This window comes from Lemur catta, chromosome 15 (genome assembly GCF_020740605.2).
Source record: "Lemur catta isolate mLemCat1 chromosome 15, mLemCat1.pri, whole genome shotgun sequence".
Taxonomy (NCBI): domain Eukaryota; kingdom Metazoa; phylum Chordata; class Mammalia; order Primates; family Lemuridae; genus Lemur; species Lemur catta.
Window position 1 is genome coordinate 53,717,701 of NC_059142.1, and position 21,522 is coordinate 53,739,222.

Here is a 21,522-nt window from a genome sequence, read left to right on the forward strand (position 1 = left end):
GGAGGGCCCGTGACCCACTGGCTGTTCCATCAGATAATACGGTTGCCTCCGTGTCCCGTCTGGGTGGGAGGGAAGGGGTTCCAGGGGTGGAAGGGTCCAGAGAACAGAGTCCAGTCTGCTGGGGCTCACCGGCTTGACCCCAAGATGCCCCTTGAGAGCAGCGTGAGGTTGGCGCTGGGCTGCTAGACCCCTGTGGGTTCCTTGCTTTGTCCTGGGACCCTCTGCCGGCCCCCCCACGCCCCCCCCCCCCACACCCACAGCAGGCTGACTTGTAGGTCAGCATCACACGGAAGCTTTATTGTTGACTTTGTGGTGTTAATGAAAGGAAGCAGAGCTCTTTCTGCCTCCGTATCCTCCTGTAAGCCATTTTATGACTCAGTTGCTTTGCCTGTAAAATGGGTTGACTCATGTCCTCCTACCTTAGAGGGCTTTTGGGAAAATCAAATGAGAGGCACTGCACAAAAGCCCTTTGTAGAGGGATTCTGACCAGTGGTTTGCTGGGTCCCAGTGGAAGACCAGGTATTTGTGTGGATTTGGCACTCAGAAGGAGGGACTCGGGGGACGCCCAGAGCTCCTGGGAGGCTCCGATCTGCTCCACTTAGATCCTGAGCTGCTCCCTGGCCCGCTTAGATTCCTGGTGAAGCGGGGTCACTAGGACTTCGGCAGAGTTGGGTGGGGTTGAATGGCCACAAGTGGAAGTCTGGCTCCCTCCTCGTGCAAAGCGGGCACTCTGCCAAAGTGACCTGTCACTCCAGCCCTCCCCACCCTGGGGGCCTTTTCTGGCGCCCTGCCCACCCCCGGCCCCATGGACTTGCACCACATGACCCGGGCATGGGAAGATGGGCCCAGCTGTGGGAGGTCGTGCGGTGGGGGCCTGAGAGTGCGGGAGGAGGCCTCCCAGGAAACCCAGCTGCACAGGAAGCCGGGCCAGCGGCCTCCGGAAGCCTCTGGGCTTAGTAAGTGGGACTCCCAGGATCTGTCGCTGTGGGGCCCTCTCCTGCCTGCAGCTGGAGGCTCCAGAGTCCAGCATGGGGGGTGTGACCATGTCCCCAGGGTGCTGTCCACGTGGTGCTACTCTGGCTGCAGCCCCCTTTCCAGCGGTGGAGAGGCTGCCCTGGGGCTGCGGGTGCATGGAGGGGACTTCAGCTGAGCTGGCTGGCTCTGCACACCCCGGGGCTGGCCTGACTTCCAGCCCCAGTAGGGCTGTGTCTGCCCGTCAGGAACTGGAGCCTCAGCCCAAGGGACCTCCGCGCCCTCTTTCCCGGTCTCCTGGGAAAGGCAGGGCTCTCCTGCCCCCTGCCCCTGGGACCTGACACATACTGAGGCTAAGAAAAGGAACCCACCCACTCGGTAGATACTTACCTGGCTGCTTAGGGTCTGTGCACGAAGCCCGAAGTCATGGGGTTGGCCCGGCTCTGCCAACCCTAGCCATGTGGTCCTTGGCAGGCCCAGGTCTCCAGGGGCTGTGGATCCCGATCCGTAAGAGGAGAGGTTTGTTGGGGGGGGAGGTGGCAAAGGGCTGGGACGGTGTTCACGGCTGTGAGAAGCTGAGGCTCGGCCTTCCTGCGGGCGGACGGGACACAGAGCAGTGAGTAGGTTCCGACCTGGGAGGATCCCTCTGCACCTCCCAGCACCGCCCTGCGAGCGCGGCCAGGCCCCAGGCCTCGTAGTCTCAGCAAAGGACACCTTGGCCCCGAGTCCCCTGGGCGTAAGAAGTCTAGGAACCCTACGGAATCTGAGTGCTCTCCGTCCCCCTGCTCGGGCAGTTGTCCCTCCTGAGCTGACCGCCTGCCCCCTGCAGTCTGCCCAGGGTGGCCGGCGTGGCCCCTGTGCAGTGGCCCTCCCTGGGGAACCTCCATGTGGTGCTGTGTGCAGAGGGCGCCCCCTGGAGGTGTGCAGCGGCAGGACACCGTCCGCCCGGGGGCCTCAGTGAGCTCCTGAGGGGGAATCCGTTCAGGTCACTGCCAAGCTGACACCTGCCCTGGCCACCTGCTGCACTTGGGACACCGAGTCCTTCCTGTGTGGTGGCCTGTGAGGTCTGACATCATCTGGCTGCTTCCTGGGACACAGGCTCCTCCTCAGTGCAGGGCGTTCGCCTTGCTCGTGCCCTCCTGGGAAGTCCCTTCCTGATCGTCTCCTGGCTGCCTCGTTTGGGTCCCTGCTGAAGTGCCACCGTCTTGGAGAGACCTCCCCTGTCACCACAGCTAAAGCAGCCCTCCCATGCCTGGGGGTGGCTTTCTGCGAGGCATGGATGGATACCAGAGAGTCTTGTCATTTATTTGTTCCTGTGCCCTCCATGTGGGCAGGGGACACTGGCCTGTGTTGTGGGTGCCTGGCATGTCACGCATGCTCAGTGAATGCCTGAGGAGCACAGAGGAGGGAAGGCTCCATCCAGCTGGAGCAGTCAGGGAAGACTTCCTGGAGAAAGTGGTGTCTGTCTTGGAAAGCAGAGGTTTGTCTGCACACAGATACCAGGATAGAGGCCAAAGGGGCCTTGTCGTAAGTTAGTGACAGCCACAAGCAGCTGAGACGTTGCTATTAAATGGGTTGCCCATGGCTGGTGCCAAGGAGTCAGAGACAGAGAGAGAGACCCCTGTGCTCTGCCGCCGTCAGGGGAGGCAGCCTTCGCAGAGGCCCAAGGAGGGAATGACGCCCAGAGTACAGGTCAGCGTGGGGGGCCTGGGCCGCGGGAGCTGGGTCAGAAGATGACAACCCTAAACCCACCCGCCAGCCCAGGTGCCCTGGCAATGACGAGGGAAGATGTTTCGAGGCGACTAACCCAGCACAGGCAGACGGGATGGGACAGAGGGCAAGGGACAGAAGTTCTGGGAAGTTCCAGCCGTCTGAGCCAGGGCAGAGCCAATGGAACAGAGGAGCAGCGCGAGTTCCAGAAGTGTTCCCAGAGGAAGTGGCCGGAGCTGGGTTTGCCCTTTGCCGTAGGAGAGGCCCCGCCTCCCCTCCCCCAGTGCCTGACTCCGGCTGTCGCTGTCACAGCTGTCGCTGTCAGCCAGGCACCGTGGACGCGTCTCACCTGCCGGGCCAGCTCTCATCCCTTGGTGGCGGGGGCCTAATGCTCTGTGTCGAGAGGAATTCTGAGACCAGGAGGAAAAGCTTGTGCTGTAGACTGGCGACGTTAGCCTTGGGTGAGGGAAGGATGGCGGGTGCCCAGGTGTCTCCTGCCTGCGGGGCCGCAAGCCCTGCCCCGTCCTGGTAGGGAACCCATCGGGGCAGTCAGGCTGGAACTCGGGGCCAGACAGGCTGGGTGGGGGGACGTGGCCCTGGACAGCTCCCGGGTTGAGTCGTCCTGGCCCTGCCAAGGTTCCCGTCTGGAGCTGCTCCTGCCGGCTCGGCATGTCAGAGCGCCCTGATCTGCCCCGGTTTGTTTAACCAGCGCCCCCTCCCCAGGCCCAGTTGGCCTTTCTCAGTTTGATTCATTTATTGTCATCGCTGCCATCCTTACCCCACAGCCACCCTGCAGCCAGCCTTTGCAGCGTGCCAGCCACCGAGCTGAGTGCTCTGTAGGCAGCTCCTGTAACCCTCACAGCATCCCGGGTAGCACAGAGAGGCTGAGCCGCTGGCCTGTAGTCACACAGGAGGTACCAGGCAGTACCACTACCAGAATCTAGCTGGACCTCTGACCCCAGGGTCTCGGCAGGGCCTCTCGTGGGACCCTGGCAAGAAAGCAAGGTTTGAGGACTGGCTCAGGGAGAGTGGCCTGGCAGGCCCAGCTGACGCAGCAGCCCTGGTGCAGGCTGAGCCATTCACGAAGTGCCGAGTCTTGTGTGTGCACAGTCTCATTTGGGGGGACAGTCTCACCGTGGGCAGGAGTGGGCTCTGAGCTACCTGTACCCACTGTACTACTTGCCAGCCAGGTGACTTTGGGTGCCTTCTATTACCTGTTAGCTTCCTCATCCAGGAAAAGGGGAACTAATGGTTTCCCTCCCCCAAGCTGGGTGGGGGCCACCACATTCCAGAGTTAGGGAAAGCTGGCCTGTGTCACGGGCTCGGCAGGTGTTAGTCGTGCAGGCAGCCCCTCAGTGACCATCTGAAGCAGGCTGTGTTGCCGTGTCCTTGTCTTGCAGCCACACAGAGAGGTTAGGGCACTGACCCCAGGACACACAGCAAGAGCCCAGGCTGCGGAGAGCAGTGTGGAAGGGAGGGTGCTGCCGCCTCCGAGCACAGGCTGGGGGTGCTGTGGGGTCAGCAGCGCGAGGCGTGCTTCTCAGCTGCCGGGATTCAGCCCGTGAATATTTAATAAGCATCACTTCGTGCCAGCACTGTGTTCAGCTCAAGAAGACTGAACCGGGAACGGAAGGAGGTTGGAGCTGCATCTGGGTTCCGATGCTGATAGGCAAGTTATTTAACTACTCTGAATCTGTCTGGTCATTTGTCAAATGGGGACAGATTTGGGGATTTCATGGGGTGGTGTAAGCAGCAGAGCCACGGCAGCCCTGGGCACACAGCGTGTAGTGAGCAGGAAGGGTAAGTGCTCGGCCGATCCTGGCCCAGCCGCACCACGGAGCAGGCCTGTGGGAAGAGGGGGTGGTCTCAGCAGCCCCTCATCCCTTGTGCCTGGCTACGGACCCTCGCAGCTGTTTTGCCTCAGGTCCCTGTCCTGCAGCATGAGTGAGGCTGAGCTCGGGGGCGGGGCGGGTGGAGAGGCTCGCTGACCGAAGCCGTGGGCAGTCAGGCCGCCCGGCCAAGGGGTGCGCTGGCTCCTACAGGCCGGGACATGGGACATCACCAGACACCTGGGCCGCAGTTTGCATTGGTGGAGGGGCTGGGGGCTGATTGCATTGTGGAGGTCTCAGCAGAGGGTCAGAGGGGGAACTGAAAAGGCCAAGGGGCCAGCGAGGGAGAAGCTGGGAAGCTGCTGCTCAGTTTTCTGAGTTGTGATCAAAAGGGGTGACCTCCCAGGTCTGCGGACAATCTCCTTCCTGGAGGAGGAAGGCCTCAGAGAGCTGGCAGGACGGGACTAGTGGGCTGGAGGGTGCTAGATGCGAGGCCAGACCTGGTTTCTGGGGAGCGTCCTGTGTGCTGGGGCCGGAAGGGGCCTTACCCCCTGCCTTGGGGGTGCTGACCGCCCTGCCCCGGCCTCTGCCTCCCCGGCCACTCGGCCCCATCTTCCTCTCCCCGAGCCGCGGCCGGTCAGTAGGGGGCAGTGGAAGCCTCAGAAGTCCTTGGAGAGGACTTGGCACAGCAGTTTTTACAAATCTGTCCCTGGAAAGTCTCCCGCATCACACCCCCAGCGGCTCCCTCCCTAACATTTTTCCTGGGGCAGGAACCCCACCAGGCTGCGGAGAGCGCAGAGCCGTGTTGACACAAACCCTGGCTGAACCCACACGCTCCCCGCAGCCAGCGGCTGATGCCTTGGAACTGGGGAAGTGACCTCATAGCGGGGGCCCGGGGAGCGCCCCCCACACATCCCCGCTCTTGGCTCCTGGACCCAGCTCTGGAAGAGGAACCGGATCCCGGCCCCTCGGAGCTGCCCCGGAAGACCCCAGCCTGGTGCTGGCTGCATCTCTGTGGAACATTCCATCTGCCTGGCCAGGCGATGCCAGCGGTAGAGGCTAGAACTTCGAAGAAGCATCTGTCTTACTGATGGGAAAACAGCCTTCATCTTTTGTGATTTTAAAAATCATGCCTACCCAGGACAAAAAAATTTAACTAGGAAAATTGAAGCAAAACGATCAATGATAATTGCATCCTATAGAAATAAGCACTGTTAACATGGTGTTTTCTTTGTCCTTTTTCCTATATATACTAATATAACTTTTCTTTAGAATAAAAGTGGGATCGGACGCTTCTCCCTGCCCCATGCAAGAGTGCCACCTCCCCCTGCACTCCTTGCCCAGGCCCTGCCCCATGTTGCTGTGGGAGGGGAGGGGAGGTTTAGAAACCCAGCTTGTGGCTGGTAGGACTCGAGGCAGGTCAGGGAGCTTTCAGCAGAGGGTGGCCCCCAGCTAGGGGCGGGGGCAGGAGTGGGCCTCCCGAACGCTTCTCTCTGCTTGGCTTGGGGTTGTGCGTGGGCCGGACGAACGAGAGCCCGGCCAGGGAGCCGCCTTACCTGGGCTCCAACCCTGGGCCACGACCCTTCCTGGGCATGACCTTGGCCAATGTGCTCAACTTATGTTCCCTTCTATAAAATGGGCTAAAAGAAATGCCCACCCAAGAGCCCTCGATGGGAAACAAACCCGTGCGTAGAGCAAAGTGCCAAGGATGGGCCTGGTGTGGCGTGCGTCACGTGTCAGTGCTGTTGTCCACACCACCCTCGCGGTGGCACATGCGGCTTTGGTTATGTCTTCCCCTCCTCCCTGCTGCCCTCCCCCATCAGTGGGCTTTCATTCGTTTCTTCACGCATTTCTTCTCTTGCTGAGGCCCCTGTGTGCCAGGCTGGCGCTGAGATCTGGGGTACAGAGGGCAGGGGCTGTGCCCTGTTCCCTGACCCTGTGTCTGCAGTTACAACGTGGGGTCCTCGGAGACCGGAGCTGTGGGCTGTCCCACCACCCTCCCCTTGGGCCCGGGGCAGGGGGGGGACACAGGGAAGGCCAGCGTCATGCTCTGTGCCCGCTTCCTAATCCCTTAGAGGAGGAGAGTGACAGGAAGGACGGAAGCGGGTTTGTGAGGACGAGGGCGGATGCGTGTGGAGTGGTGGGAACGCTGCCGCCTGCCGCACTCAGCGTCAGCGTTGGTTGTAGTTGCTGTTCTGAGAATATTCCTGGATCTCTGGACACAGACATCCCTAGGTGGAACGCTTGTGCTGGAAGCCATCAAGGGGGACACCACAGTCACCGTTCCCGCGAGGGAGGCCGGCCCCCTGGTGTCCCCTCTCCCGGGAGCTGCGCCCGGGCTCTGAGCAGACGGGGCCTGGGCGGCCCTTTGCAGGTGCTGGTTCTCAGGCCGGGACCCCCGCCCCCGTGCGGAGGACCCCCGCTCTGCCCGCTGAGTGCTCTGCTGCTCTCACAGGTGCTGTTGGCCTCGGGTAACAGGAACCCCAACTCGGGATGGCTTAAGCGCTAAAGAGAATTTACAGTCACACAGAAGGAGATACCCCGACCCCGGGCAGCTCAAGGATGTCATGGAGGACCCCCCTCCTGCTGTCCCCAGCCACGGTGTCCCCATGGTCACAGGATGCTGCAGCTTACGCCGATGCAGCCAGGGTCTAAGGAAGGAGGTTCCCTTCCTCCGAGCCGGGAAACCTTTCCGAGAAGCCCCCAGCGGCCCTCCCCCACGCGTCCCCGGGCAGCTGTGCCTCCAGCCGCTGGCCGTTGGCTGAAACCCGACCTGGTAGCTCCTATTCTGAAGCACAGGGTGGCCCAGGCAGAACGGAAAGGGGGGTTGCCAGGACAGGGTGGGGCTGGATGAGGGAGTGGCTGCTCGGGTGACCGTTTCAGTCGGGACAGCAGGGAAGGGGCCCCCTGCACTCAGGCTGGTGCCCAAGTAGAGTCGGGGCCCTCACACCCCTCACCGTGTCATTGAGAGGCTCTTGTGCCCGGGGCAGCCGGAGGCGGGGAGCCCAGGGCTTTCCCACCCAACCCAAGGTCCCTCACAGCCACCACGGAAGCAGCAGCTACGTCCCCCAGCACTGACCTGGCTTTTGAGGACCAGGAGTCTGACCTCTGGCCAGGCTGTGGGTGATCAGCAGAGGAAGGGGGAGGGGAGGCCGGGGCTCTTTCACACCCCCCTGCCCCCACGTTCCCTGCGAGTTAGGCCAGGAGTGCACCCCTGCCCTCTCCTCCTCGGGGTCCCTCAGCCCACCCTCCAGGCCCGTGATGGGGCCTGTTCACTTCCTTCTCTCCCTTCCCCCCTTCCCGCATATGGTGCTGATTAAGTCCTTCCGCCCTTGGTGGACGGCAGAGAGGGAGCAGAGAGGGAGCTGGCCGAGGGCCTCCCCCAACCGGGGGCTCCCAGCACAGAGGCTTTTGGCCTCCAAAAGCAAGACGTTTTGCGTGTGCCTGTGCGTCCCGGGTGCATTGGAAGCACCGAGCGGCAGCTGTCACGTGTGTGCGTGTCTCACATTTCTCACTTGCTGTCACAGGCCTCTGGCTCTGTTGTTTGTGGGCCGGTGCTCTCTGAGGAGGGGGGTCTGAACCTGAAGCACAGAGAGATGCAGAGACTTGGCCAGGGCCACACAGCGGGTTGGTGGCAGAGCTGGGGCAATGTCTACAAAATGGCAATTGGTAGTTCTGCAGTTTTCTGGCCACCTTTGCTCTGGGCTGTCACCTCCACCTCCACCTGGCTGCCTTGCGCTGTCTGAGGGCCGTCAGCATGTTGCCTCCCTTGGGGGTGTGGGGTGTGTGTCAACATGAGCAGCACCAGTTTGCCAGTGCCACCTGAGGGCACCTGAACACAGCCGTTCTGAGCCGGGGCTCTGTGTCCTCGGGAAAGCCGGAGCTGTGAGAAGGGTCCCACCTGCAAAGTCCTTGCACCGCCTGCCTTGAGATGCGAGGTCGGAGCCTGGAGATGCTGCCGTGGCACCGAGGGAGCGCTGGGCGCGGGTTCCCTGAGCCCCGAGGCCTGTGCGTGCGTGCGCAAGTGTGTGCATGCATGTGCGTGTGTGTGTGCGTGTATGTGTGTGTGTGTGCACGTGGGCGCTCTGTTGATGCCTGCCAGAGGCTGACGTGCACGAAAGAGTTAACGGGGATGCGTCTGTTCCGGCCTCTCTCCGGCTTTCCCAGGGAAAGGGCAGGAAGGAGGGGCCTTATCTGCAGAGGAAGGGGTGGGTGGGAATGCAGGGTGCTCTTCTTTCTGCACGGTACCTCCAGCCTCCTTGCATATTTAATTCCCCGGACTTCTGCAGCCCAGCTGTTCAGAGCGGATCCAGAGGGTGGAGAGAGGGTTTCCAATAAGCAAGGAGGATGGGATGAATGTGAGATTCATGACTGAGATTTGGCAAAGCGACAGCCTCACTTTCTCCCCTGAGAAGGGATGGGGGCAGGGCTGGAGCTAGCAGGGCGGGGGCGTCAGGCAAGTGCCCTTCCTGGGGGGGGGGGCTGCTTCCCTGTGCTGCGGGCCCCCTCCCACCCCCGCTGGCAGGTGCGGCCTGGCCTCTCCGGCCCTGCCCTGCCACCTACACCTCCTGCTTTGCTGCACTGCCCCTGGGTGGGGCTGGGGTGGAGGTGGGCGACAGCCGCTTGGGGGCAGCAGCCTGGTCTCGGGGGAGGTGACTGAAGGCCCCTGCGGGCTCCTGCAGGGTGAGCTGACGTCCTGGCCTTGGCGAGGACACCAGGGAGAAGGCCGGGGAGAGGCTGGGTGTGAAGAGCGTCCCCAGGCGTGTCTTAGGAGTGACTGGGTTCTGGAAGCTGGGCTTGGGGCTGAGTGGCAGAGGGCACCGAGGCAGTGTGCCCTGCACAAGGCACTCACTTACCTGGATCGTGCAGATCACCTGCCTGCGAGAGGCCCAGAGACACCAAGTTACTTCCCCAAGGCCACACAGCCTGGCCAAGCCCAGGGCCAGGTCAGTTGGGTGATCCCAGTGTGGCAGCTGCTGAGGTGCTGTGACCTGGGGCGCCTGGGCCTCTCGCGGATTCCGGCTGCCACACGCCGGCAGGGCCACGTGAGGCAGCGAGGACGCCTGATGCGGAAGTGGTGGCAGCGAGAAGCTGGGAGGGCAGGGCGGCCTCTGTGGTTTGGCCCGACGCGTGGCCTGTTCCCAGGGACGGCGCTCTGACCCTCCCCGCTGCGCCCCACCCCACCGGTCAGCCCCAGGACCTGCTTGCGGGGAAACCGGGTGGCCCAGGCTCAGCGAGAGTCAGTGCATCTCGCCGGCGAGTGGTCGCCTTTGTGGAAGCAGCTGCCTCTCATGGCGGAAAAGGGGGCTCTCTGTGCTCTTGGGGGTCTCCCGCCCCTCGGGGACCGGGGGAGGGGTTGTGGACGGCCCTGGCCTCCTAATGGTTCTGGCGGGGAGGCTGCAGACAGGCCGCCTGCTGCCATCGCCCCCCGTCACCCTTCTGGGGTGGCCGAGTGCCACGCGGGCAGAGCCTAAGTGAGCCCCCCAGGGTTTGGGAGAATCGTCTGTCAGGAGCCAAGGACGGAGCTTCGGGGAGGATCCTGCTGTTCCCAGCCCCTTTCGGGTGCGCCGCCCCGCGGTCCTGCGCCCTGTGGACACCTCCCGAAGCTGCCCCAGGTCAGAGGTGACACTGTCGGCCCTGGCTTGCACGGTGACTGTGGCTGGTTCTGGGCGTGTGGCTCTGTCTGATGCTGCACGTGCACTGAGGGCGGCGTCCTCCGGCATCTCCCGTGGCCGAGCACGGATGAGGAGCCCACGACCCAGTGGCTCCCAGCGTCACGTGGGGGTGACTGTTGGAGGGGCCGGGGGCCTCCTGGCCTTGTGAGCAAAAGGAAGTGATGGTTTGAAGAGGCTGCTGGGACGAGGACAGTTCTTATGAGACTCTGTGATGAGGGAGCAGATGGTCACAGAGCCGTTCCCAGGCCGGGCACCGCTCCAAGTGCTGCACACACACCGCCTCTCCGCACGGCAGCAGCGAGGAGGCTCCCTGCCCCCGCCCCGCTGTGCAGATGGCAGGGCCCCTCAGCTCCGCTGGTGCAGCCAGGACTTGGCCCCGGGCAGGCGGCCTCCCAGGCCTGTGCTCCTACCCGTTTTCTCCCTCTGGGACCTGGGTAGCGGGAGTGGCAGAGTAACGAGCCCCAGCGGTGCTGTGCACCTGGGCATGTGCTAGGTGACAAGGCGGGGATCAGGGCTGCAGACGGAACGGAATGAAGGCTGCTAATCAGCTGTTAAAAGAGGGAGGTTACCCTGGAGCAGCCCCTGCAATCACAATGTGGCAGAGACTCCGCGTGGCGCAGCGTGGGAAGGACTTTGGTGGAGGAGGGAGGCCGAGAGCCAAGCAGTGCGGGCGGGAAGCACAGAGACATTCTCCCTGGAGCCTCCAGGGAACGTAGCCCTGCGACACCTGGTTTCAGCCCCGTGAGACTGTGGGACTTATGACTCCAGAGCTATAAGATCACGGGTCTGTTGTTTGAAGTCACTGATGACTGCTGGCATGTTCTACAGCAGCAACAGGAAACAGGGGAGTTAGGAAGTGGTGCTCCTACCCTTGCAGAATGAGGAGGAATTTCCTTGTGTATCCCAAGCCCTGGAGAGTCTGGGCTCCCCTGGACAGTTCCAGCTTCGCGGTCGCGGCCAGGCTCCCGCGCCTGGGTGGCAAAGGAACAGCAAGACGGTTTCCCCTTTTCACAGATGAGGGCGAGGTGTGGGCCGGCGCACACGCTTCCTTTTTGTGCAGCTTTTTTATTTTCCAGACTTAAAATTCTGCAGCTGAAAGAGGCTTCAGAGTCATGTGCTTGTTTTGCAAATGAGGAAACTGAGACCCGGGGAAGTTAAGTGACCAGCCCAGGGCCATGCAGGGAAGTTTCCCAGCTCCTGGTCGGGAGTGACCCTGAGCGAGCAGATGGCATTGGCAGGGACATTGGCAGGGGTTGGAAGAGCAGCTGCCATGCGTGAGCGCCAGGGCCTCTGACCACTTCCTGCAGCAGCCGGGTGACCCGCCACCTGCCCAGGCCTCTCCCTGCCTACTTTGCAGCCCTGGGAGCCCCAGGGACCCAGGGACACTCTGGCTTGAGGGTGGGGGCCTGAAAGAAGGGGTGGGAGTGCTGTAGTCGTGCCTGACCCCCCACCCCCTGCAGGTGCCCTGGCTGTCCGGGGCTCTGCAGACCTTGGTCTGTGGGTGTCCCCACCTTTCCCCAGCGGCACTCTAGGTAGCAGCTTTTGAGGGCTTGGCTCTTGCCTGTGTCTGTGACAGTCATTTTCTGAGCTGAGTGGGAATCAGCAAGCACATCCCCCCACCCCAACTGCTGCGACCGTTCCATCCTGGGGGCTGGTACACAGCCCACAAGGGCTTCATGGCACCTGAATCCCTCTCCCCAGCCTCACGCCTGCTGTCAGACGTCCTCACCGGCTTCCCGAGTCCTGTCTTCTGGGCTTTGCCTCCGGGGTCCCCTGCCTGGGGTGAATCCTTCCTGCAGAAGCGGGTCCTCCCTTAGGGCTCTTTAAGAGTGGCCTCGGTGGACCGTTCTCAGATGGCCCCTGCCAAGTGCTGCCACATTGCCCTGTCTGGTCCCCTCTGTGCCACTTGCCACTGTATTTTAACTGTTGTGTCTCCTCCCTGAGTCTAAGACCTGAGCAGGCCAGGCCTGTGTCCCTGGGGCACCCTGGGTCCCTGCACCTGACACTGCCCGTCCCTGGGGGGCCCTCGGTACATACGCAGGGAGCGAAGGAATTAGCCCACAAAGTTCCCACTTGTAACTTGCATGTCTTGATAAAATAGTCATGGCATTTTACATTTTTAATGCACCTTCAAAAGAGAACTTGCCCAGAAGATCTTTCCGGCGTCTGCACCGTCAGGGTTTTAAGGCACAGGTACGAGAAGGGCTTGTCAGTGAGCAGTTTGTGCCTGTTCCCTTTTCCGCCTCCAACTCAGAGCGGGCCTGGTCCCGAAGCCGCCAGCTGGGCCCTTCCTCCCAGCTGGCTCCCGCCCACGCTGCCCACGCTACGCGCACGGGAAGAGGCAGGAAGGCGGCGTTCGGATCACCTGCTGGTGCCTGAGGTGCCAGCTGCACACGAGCGCCTCTCTCCCTTCCCACTCCCCTCCGCGCTCCCTTCCCCTGCTCGCCGTGAGCTCGCGCCCACCCAGGCGACCAGCGCGGAGCCAGATTTGAACCCCGTCCTGCCGACCTCCCAGCCAAGGAGCTTGGAAGAGACGCCAGGTTGGGTGGTGGAGACCCCCAGACCCCGGGTGGGATCAGCAGACCCTGGACGGGGCGGGTCTGGCACAAAGGGACACCCAGGCGTGCAGAGTGAGCTGGCGAGGAAGGTGGCTTAGCGTCCCCGTCTCCGGACAGACAGCACAGGAGCCATTCCAGCTGCATCACTGTCTCCCATCCCGCGCTCGGGTCCGGTGGGACGAGGAAGAGGAAGGAGAGAGCAGGGCAGGGCTGCTTTGGGCCCAATTCATATAAGCGTCTCAGTTTGCCACGAGTGACGGTTTTACCTGCACTAGTGTCTTTACCGTTCAGACCGCCCCCCGCCCCCCAAGAGCAGGTCTGGGGCTGACAAAAGTCCCATGTCAGACATTGGGAGCAGCCACAAAAGCCACGAGAATTCAGATCTGAGACCGAGGCCCCCAGTCTGGAGGGAGAAACAAGGCTCTCTCTGGCTGGGGGTTTTCTGCCCTGTCAGGAAAACAGGCCCCGAGTCGGCCGGCCCCTCTTGCTCGGATGCTTCATGTGGTTTTCAAAGCGCTTTTATGCTGTTAACTCACAGGATCCTCCCCGAACCCTGCACAGGAGGCAGGAAGTTTGAACAACTCCTCTCCAGCAGCCAAACAGCAGGTGGTTGCATTGCCCTCAACTTCGGGGCAAGTGAACGGAGGCTCAGGGTGGTTATGACCAGTGTCCCAGGTCACCTGGCCTTGCAGCCACAGAAGAGATCACTGCCTTTTGTGCACCAGCACAGCCGAAGGTTCCTCTTTCAGTTTAAACGTTATGCACTGCCTCGGAGAGTGAACACCTGCTGCCCCCGTCTAGCCCGAGAAGTAAACGTTTGCCAGTTCCGTTTCCTTCCTCCCCCCACGCCTGAGCGACATCCTCTTGGGGTGGGGGCATCCTACGGTCTCGCCTTCGCAGACTGAGAATCAGAGCTCTGAACTGCTGGCTGTGAGTCGGGTAGGTGAAGATCCATGGTGAAGAGGGAGGATTTTTTTATAGGTGTGGGGAAGAAAAATTTTTTCCTCTACCCTCTTAAGCTCTTTGTTTGGGGGCCTGCAAATGAAACTGACAAAAGATAGATTAACAAGAGAAAAGACAGATTTAATCACATACATATGGGGGCTCAGAGAAAAATGTGACTCAAACAGGCAATTAGAATTTGGACCCTATGTACCATCTTAATAGGGGAAGTGGATGGGGAGCATGTCCTTACAGGAAACAAGTGACTTTTTGGAAAGATAAATAGCCCTTAGGAGATGAGATGGGAGGAGCGATTGTTAGTCTGCTTAGGTGTGGTGTGATGACTTCTCATTTCCTATGATAAGAGTCAGTCTTCCCCTGTTCCTCCAGGGAGGGGATTTATGGCAACTGAGTTGTTTTGAGTGCAATACAGGCGCAGTAGGCTCTGCTTTTGGGCAGATGAGAGATGTCAGCAACTTGAATGCCTTCTGCTTGGAATAACTTTTATGCCACAGTGACACATTGTGGATCCCTTGATGGTCTCTGTTCTCCTCCAAGGCAGGTAGGGGTGACGCGTCCCAGCCCCGCAGTGGGACTTCTTAATAAAAATCCCAAGTGTTGTCTGTTGAATTGGCCAGGGCCCCTTGCTGTCATTCAGGCAGCAAGAACTGCACGGATCTCCTGTGTTTTAAGCCCAGTTCTCCGTTTGAGCTGAGGATTTTGTGCTGGGTTCGTTTCAGTTCCGGGGCAGGAGCCAGAGGATTAAGTGGGGAGGTCGGGACTAAGCTTCAGAGTGACAGGAGCTGCTTTAGACAGCAAAGGAGCCATTGGCCCCCACCCACCTCCCACCTGTGTCTGTTGGGCATGTTCGGCTCTAAAATCTTACCATGAGCTTGGTAGGTTTGCATGTGTCTCGGGTATGCGCATGTGTGTGTGCACACATGTGCGTGTCTGTCAGCCCCAACCAGCAGTTCTCAACCTCAGCTACACATCAGACACCAGCCCCCAGATTAGAATTGCTGGGGTGGGGCCCAGAAATCTGTATTTTTAATTTTAATTTTTTTTAAAGACAGGGTTTCTCTATGTTGCCCAGGCTTGAATTCCTGGGCTTAACTTAAGCAATCCTTCTGCCTCAGCCTCCCAAGTAGCTGTGCCCAGATGTCTGTATCTTTTATTTACTTTCTTTTTCTTTTTAATTTTTTTTTTTATCTTTTGGTTCATCTTTTTTTGTATAATGTTCTTAAATTTTCAAACTGTAGAGTGGAGCATTGATATCTGTATTTTTAAATGCTCCCCTTGGGAGGGTACCGTGCCACCAGGATTGAGAACCCTTGGCTCTACCAAACCTATTTCCCGGAGCCACACAGACATCCTGTGCCCTCATCTTGCCACCTCCCCGCCACCCCGAGTCTTGGAGCCTCAGTCCCCTCTGAACACCAGACCACTTATTGTTTGACTCAAAACCCCCTTGTCTTAGCTGCCCGGCGCCGGTTTCCGCCGTTGTTTCCTTGGTGGGCAGGGTGGGGAGGAGTGCGGTGCCCTCCCTGGGAGCCCTTGAGGGGCCGGGTGGCTCCGTCGGCAGACGCGGATCGTAGTTGTTGAAATCGGTGCAGAGCCTGGTGGGTTTGTTGCTGGGTGTTTAGGATCCTGGTTTTGTGTCAGCCAAGAGTTTGCCGCCCTGGGACACCTTGATACCTGCTGGGGGTTGGGTCCTGCCCGGGGCGATCGCTACAAAGCGGTCATCACGTCATCACGTGGGGATAATAGACCACAGCCAAGTCTATTATTAAAAAGTAAGGTCACATGTTTTAATAATAAGTCATCCTTTAAGAGATCATCAAAGAATTTACAAGACACACTGTCGATATGACGATAGCTTTGCAAGAGGGGGGAGCAGGCAGATTGAAGCTAACGGAGGAGGTGGTTGCTCCGTAGAGAGGAAGAAAGGGTGCCCGACTGCCACCGAGGCCCCCAGACAGGTGCTGGGGTCAGCCGGCAGACTCCACGTCGGGGTGTGTCCCTGGGGGTGGCGGCCCTGTGGGATGGAGGAGGCAGGGCGGGGATTTTACCAGGTGGTGTTTGGGAGACTATGGGCCTGGCTGAAGAGTGTGGGGTCCTTAGAAAAGAGCGGGAATCCAGGCTCAAAGACGGGATGTCCGGATCGCAGGGGTCCTCGAGTGCAAGGGCAGAACTTGGATTTAGACAGAGGAGCTCAGAAGCTGTTAGGGAGAAGGAGTGGCAAAGTAGGGGGGTCGTTGAGCAGGGTCCTGCGTGGGTGCAGAGGAGCAAGACAGGAAGTGGGAGTCGGGGAGTGGCCATGGGCCAGGCCTAGCCCCTGGGCCGGGCGGGAAGGGGCTGACCTGCGGCACAGGCCTGCAGGACGTGGCGGGGCAGGGTGGCAGCGGGTACCTGAGTCTCAGAAGTGGGAGAGCTGAGTGGGAGCTGGGGACGGAGGTGTGGTTGCCCCAGGAGACTAAGTGGAGGGTGAGGGGCCCCTTGGGAGCTGTCCACACTCCTACACTAGGGAAGGGGGGGAGGGACAGCTGCTCTAGGCCTGTGGGGTCAGAGAGGGTGGGGAGGGTATTGGCCATGGACGTTTTTCAAGAGCCCAGTTTTAGCAGCAGGATGGGCAGACGCCAGACTGGGCGGGTTAAGAAGTGAGTGGGTGGCTAGTGGGAAGATAGAAGCCGCTGTGTAGACCAGCTTTCAAGAGGTTGGGTTGTTCAGACAGGGTGTGAGTCCATAGTCTGAGGAGATAGCTGGGCCGAAGGAAGGGGGGTTGCTTGTTTTTGAGACTGGGGCAGCCTGAACGTTCTCCCAGGCTGAGTGAGAAGGAACTGGAAGAAAAAGGAAGACATCCCCGAAAGTGACAGAACAGCCGGCCCACTGCTGCCCTGCCCCGGAGAGAAACCTTGCGGAGGCTGCTTGCTCCCAGCACACCTGCCTGGGCACCCCCAGCCTGCCCACCCCAGGGACGGCAGGGGCTGCTGGGTGCTCCCAGCACCTTCTCCAGGTGGGCCCGCAGGGAGGCAAGTGGGCTGTACGTGCACGTCGGCCCTCAGACGCACACCCCTGCCCGCCCAGCCCTGCCCCGCACTCCCCGGTGCAGGAGCCCAGCCCCGGCCCACGGGGGAGAGGGAGGGATATTTTTCTTGGCATTTGACGGGAAGCATCTGCTGCATCCCACAGGGGTGTTGCCCAGGGTGGGTTGGAAAGAGCTGGCAGGGAAGGCTGAGCTTTGTGCTCAAAACCTGGCTGTGCGTGGGCCAAGAAGCCTGGCAGGAGGAGTGCGGGGCCTGGGAACTGTGTGTGTGTGTGCGCGTGTCTGTGTGTGTGTGCATGCGCGTGAGCGCACGTTTGTGCCTGTGTGCATGCTCACATGTGTGTGCTGGCGGATGGTGGGGGCGGAAGCTCTGAAAACCACATCCCCTCTTTCTTGCTGCTGCCATGTTGCTGGTGCTACAGCAGCATGTGGGTGTCCCTGCATTTCCTGGCAGGTGTTGGCCTCTGAGACTGCTGTGCCCTTCTCCCAGTTGTCTCGGTTGGAGGTAGATAGACCCCGACTGTCCCCTGCGGCTTCCAGGGTAGGACCCTGCTGCAGGACAGGCTGCCCGATGCTGCCACCTCCCTTGTGACCGCTGTATGGGGGGCATCGTCATGACAGTGGTGTTGCTGTGGGCGGGTGGGCAAGTGGCAAGGACACCATAGAGGCCTCTTTCAACTGCTGTCAGCCTGGCGCCCAGCAAAGGGCACGTCCTCAGCTTTGGGACGAGTCTTGTGCATGCGGCTCAAGCTCGGAGGAGCCCAGGAGCAGCAGCCTTGGAAAATCGGGGTGATCCCACTGGGGCCTGGAAGGGATCTTGTCCCCACTCACTGGCTGCGTGGCCTTGAGTGAGTTACCCCCCAGCCCGAGTGTTTTCTCGTCTACAGGGAAACTCCTGTTACGGAGGTGGAGGTGTGGATGGGGGCTGTGCTAGCTGCCTGTTGCAGCTGTAGCTACCACCACAAGCTCAGAAACTTACTCTTGCCGTTCTGGAGGTCAGACGTCTGACGTCACTCTCACCTGGCTGCGGTCGCTGGGCTGGTTCCCTCCGGAGGCTCCGTGAGAGAACCCACTCCTGCCTCCTCCAGCTTTCGGTGGCCCCTCGCCCTGGGCCTGCAGGGGCATCACTGGAGCCTCTGCCCCGTCATCACGAGGCCTCTCCTCTGTAGCCAAACTGCCAGAGCCTCTCCCGTCTAAGGACACGTGTGATTACATTTAAGTCCCATCCACGCATCTGTTCGTCTCACCATCTTCAGTGACACCTGCAGAGCCCCTCCTGCCAGAGAGGGGGACACTCACAGGCTGGGGAGGGCAGTGTCCCACCTCGGGATTTGTCGTAGGGGCCTTTGGGTTTTAAGGTATAAAACAATAAAATGAACAGGATTAAGGGAACAAAAGGACACATTAGATTCATTTTTAAATGTTTTTATTGTGTTAAAATACGCAGAACATACAATCACCGCTAGTGACATTTTGTACACTGGCGGTGTTGTGCAGCCACGACCACTGTCTAACGCCAGACCTTTCCATCGCCCCGAAAGGAAACCTCAGCCCCCCTCCCCTCGCCCTTGGCAGCCACCAGTCTGCTTTCTGTCTCTATGAATTCTCTTTTAATAAGCGCAATTCTATGCGACTTTAAAATAAACAAACACCAGCACGATGAGTTGGTTATTGGGAGGCCACGTGCAGAGGAGCCGGCGTGTGGAACACCTAGGCCTCCAGAAGGGCAGGAGTTGACGGGCTTGGATGGGCCACACGGTCCTCCCCTCGCTCCGCTCTTGGGGCCCCACCCGAGTAGCCTCCTTGCAAATGGCCCCAAATAGTTTCACAGCCTCCAGTCTGCATGGCTCTAAGCTTCAGGGCCCCCCACCAAAAAGTTGCTAACTCCACACTCCTGGGGGACATTCCAGTGGCCTAGCTCACCCGTTCCAGCCAGGCCCCACGAGCCCGTGGCCGCTGCCTTTGAGCCAGGGGTTCGTCTGGCCTGAGCACCTGTGAGCCAGGTAAATGGATGGGGACACTGGGGAGAGGGAGGGGTCGGCAGTCGCCATGGTTGATTTCATTAGAATAGTCCAAAGGATGCTTGGCGGGTGTCTGGTGAATCAGTGTCTCAGGAGCAGCTGTGCTCTTTCTTTCTGACAGTGAAACCTGAGAAATGTGCCCAGGATGTCCCGGGCGACACTGGTGCAGGCAGGGATTGGTGGCCTCAGCACTGTGTCTCACCGAGCCGTGTCCTGTGTCCTCTCCTAAGTGTGGCCTGGAGACGTGGTGCTGAGAGGGGCCTCTGGGAGGCTCAAGTGACAACCCGGCCCACGTCAGCGCTCCCGCTGATCGGGAGTAATCCTGGGGGTGATCAGGAGTAATCCTGGGATAGAATCGAGGGCTGTGGGGTCCCGCACGGTAGCCACTGGCTGCAAATGGCCGCTGAGCCTTGAAACGTGGCTCGTCCCAGTCGAGAGGTGGCGTGAGTGTGACAGGCACACTGGACCGCAGGGCATTCGCATGGGAAAACAGTGTGAGACATCTCCGTCGTTTTTATACTGACTCATGTCGAACTGATAGTGTTTCGGCTGTATTAGGTTAAGTAAAATATATTAATGTCACCTGTCAGGTGACATTACCTTTTATAACGTGGCTGCTAGAAAAGTTACGGTTACAGCCGTGGCCACAGTGGACCGAGGGGCAGCAGAGCAGGCGTCAGGCTGCACTCCCCATGCCGAGTGTGGGTTGAGCGGCAGGAACTCTGAGAAGCGCCGGAGGACAGAAGCCCTGTGTGGGAGTAGTGGCCCCAGGCCCGGGGTTCCCTCTCCCGTGGTCTGGAGACCCTCGCCCAGGGACCAGCCAGGGGACACTGGGAGAGGGGCGGCCACTTGGCAGAGCACCCACGCTGCTGCCTCTCAGGGCAGGAATCCGGCAGAAGGTGGAGGGGGCCGGGGGGCCAGACAGCTGGGGGACAAATGGAGGCCAGAGACAGAGGAAAGGAGGTTCAGAGAACAGTGCCAGGGAAGGAAGACTCTGCCCACAGGGGCAGGCGTGGGGTGGAGGCCGCAGGTTTGAGGCTGGTGTTGACCTGGCACCTGGCCAGACAGGGGTCCCTCCTGGCACCCTCCGTCCCTGCTACCTGCATTTGCCCTTCAGGGCCCAGTGGGCCGGGCTGCAGGTGGTGGAGAGGACAGACCCTCCCCACTCCCTGTCCTGGGGAAGTCAGCTTCCTTCGGGGAGGAAAGGGAAGCCGTACATTTTGAGTGGTTGCTCTTCCTGGTCTGGACACGCATGTCTTGCTTTAATTCTGGGGAGTGGATGTGCCCGTTTTACAGGAAGGTCAAAGTTCGCAGATGTGGAGTGATGGGCCAGGGGGCCTTGGATTCCAGTGTTTGACTCAGAACCCACGTCTCTGATCTGCCACTGGCCTCCCTCCCATTAAGACGGGAACAAGGACGTGCAGTCCCTTCCCTGACACTGTGGCCCAGTGCCCAGAGACCAGTGGTGGCAGCCCCCAAAGCCGTTATGACAAACCCCAAGTCCAGGAGGCCTTTGGGGGAAGGCTGGGCATCAGGGGCGGGAAGCAGCCGGGGTCAGAATGGCCAGTGACTGCTGCTGAGGACAAGCTGGATTCCGAGAAGCCTGGAGGGTGACAGGCGGGACATGGCGAGCCTGCCTGTGTGGCCAGTGGGGTGGGGACCTGTGGGAATGGAAAGGTGGAAGTGTGGGGAGCCCAGTGAACACCCGGCCCCGCAGGGGCTGGGGCGTGGGCACAGCTTTGCGAATTCAGCCGTGGCCCTAGGAGGGGCCCTTCCCAGGAGTCACCAAAGGCTCCTTTCCACCTGAACTGGTCACTCCCTGCCCCCAGAAACCCGGGAACCAGCCCCTCCCAGGCATGCTCCCCTGCAGTGGGAGTGGCCACGTGCTGGGAGTGACTCACTTGGGGTCAGAGGTTGTGGCCTTGAGCTGGGTCTGGCAGATCCCAGCGTCCAGGCCCAGCCCCAGCAGGGCCAGCTCCGTCCTCCAGGGACCCCCTCCCCTGTGCCCTGCCGGGTCCCAGCACATCCCAAAGGCCTGCGGGGAGGGGGAGGCAGAGACTGACTCACTGGCCCCCCAGGGGCTGGAGAAGCTGGAGGAGCCTAAGCCAGATCCAGAGGATTCCGGAGGCTCCGGGAGAGCAGCTCAGGGTGAGCACCCCCTGCCCGGCCCCTTGCTCTCCTGCTCCCTGGCCCTGACGTGGCCCTGACGTGGTCGGGTGGCCTCGCATGCCTGGTAGGTGGACCCCGGGCTGCGCTGACCTGGGTTGCCCGGAGGCGTGGCTGTGGGGCTCGGGGCTGCAGGTCTGCGTGGCTTTCGGGGTCGGCTGGCCCTGGGACCCGAGAGCCCAGGTGTGGCGATGTCTGAGCAGGTGGGCACAGGGAGAGAGGGTGCCCAGGACCGTGTCGGGTCCTGGCTGAGGGGAGGGACAGCGGCTCTGCAGGGGCACGGACTTTGGCAAGGGCCAGGGCAGCCTCTTCCCAGTTGCTCTTCCCAGGGACCAAGTCACTTTCCTCCAGGGTGACCCCCCCCACCATGGGGTGACTCTGAGGCCGGCTCCTTGGTGTCTCTGCTGCTCCAGCGCCAGCAGCCGGGCACCCCTCTCTCCGCCTGTGCCCTCCTCCTGCTCCCCTCGCCCTGCCCCCTCGGAGCAGCGCCCGCCGAGCCTCCCTTCCCAGGCAGCCGCGTCCCTCCCTACCTCTGCTCCGCGCTCTGGGAGGCTCCTTGTTCCGCGGCCACAAAGCCCCTTTGATCCTCTGCTCGGCTCCGAGCCA

The 21,522-nt window shown here is 60.8% G+C and overlaps 1 protein-coding gene and 1 long non-coding RNA gene across 8 annotated transcripts in view; one reads left to right on the forward strand and one right to left on the reverse strand.

The window, feature by feature from the left end:
• SEPTIN9 (septin 9) overlaps positions 1-21,522 on the forward strand; it is a 156,409-nt gene that overhangs the window by 99,203 nt on the left and 35,684 nt on the right. The window contains exon 1 of one of the 7 annotated variants that reach the window (XM_045569545.1): positions 13,621-13,683. The exons of 4 other annotated variants lie outside the window; for them this stretch is intronic. The gene's annotated coding sequence lies outside the window, so the exon portion shown is untranslated. Of the gene's footprint in view, positions 1-13,620; positions 13,684-20,655; positions 20,899-21,103; positions 21,120-21,522 lie in introns of those variants that run through there. 2 more of the 7 variants (XM_045569544.1, XM_045569546.1) reach the window with 2 other exon arrangements.
• Positions 18,139-21,482, reverse strand: LOC123650633. Its single transcript, XR_006739445.1, has 2 exons — positions 21,447-21,482; positions 18,139-20,411 (listed from the first exon to the last, which is right to left on the reverse strand). It is a non-coding gene; the product is annotated as an uncharacterized LOC123650633 (long non-coding RNA).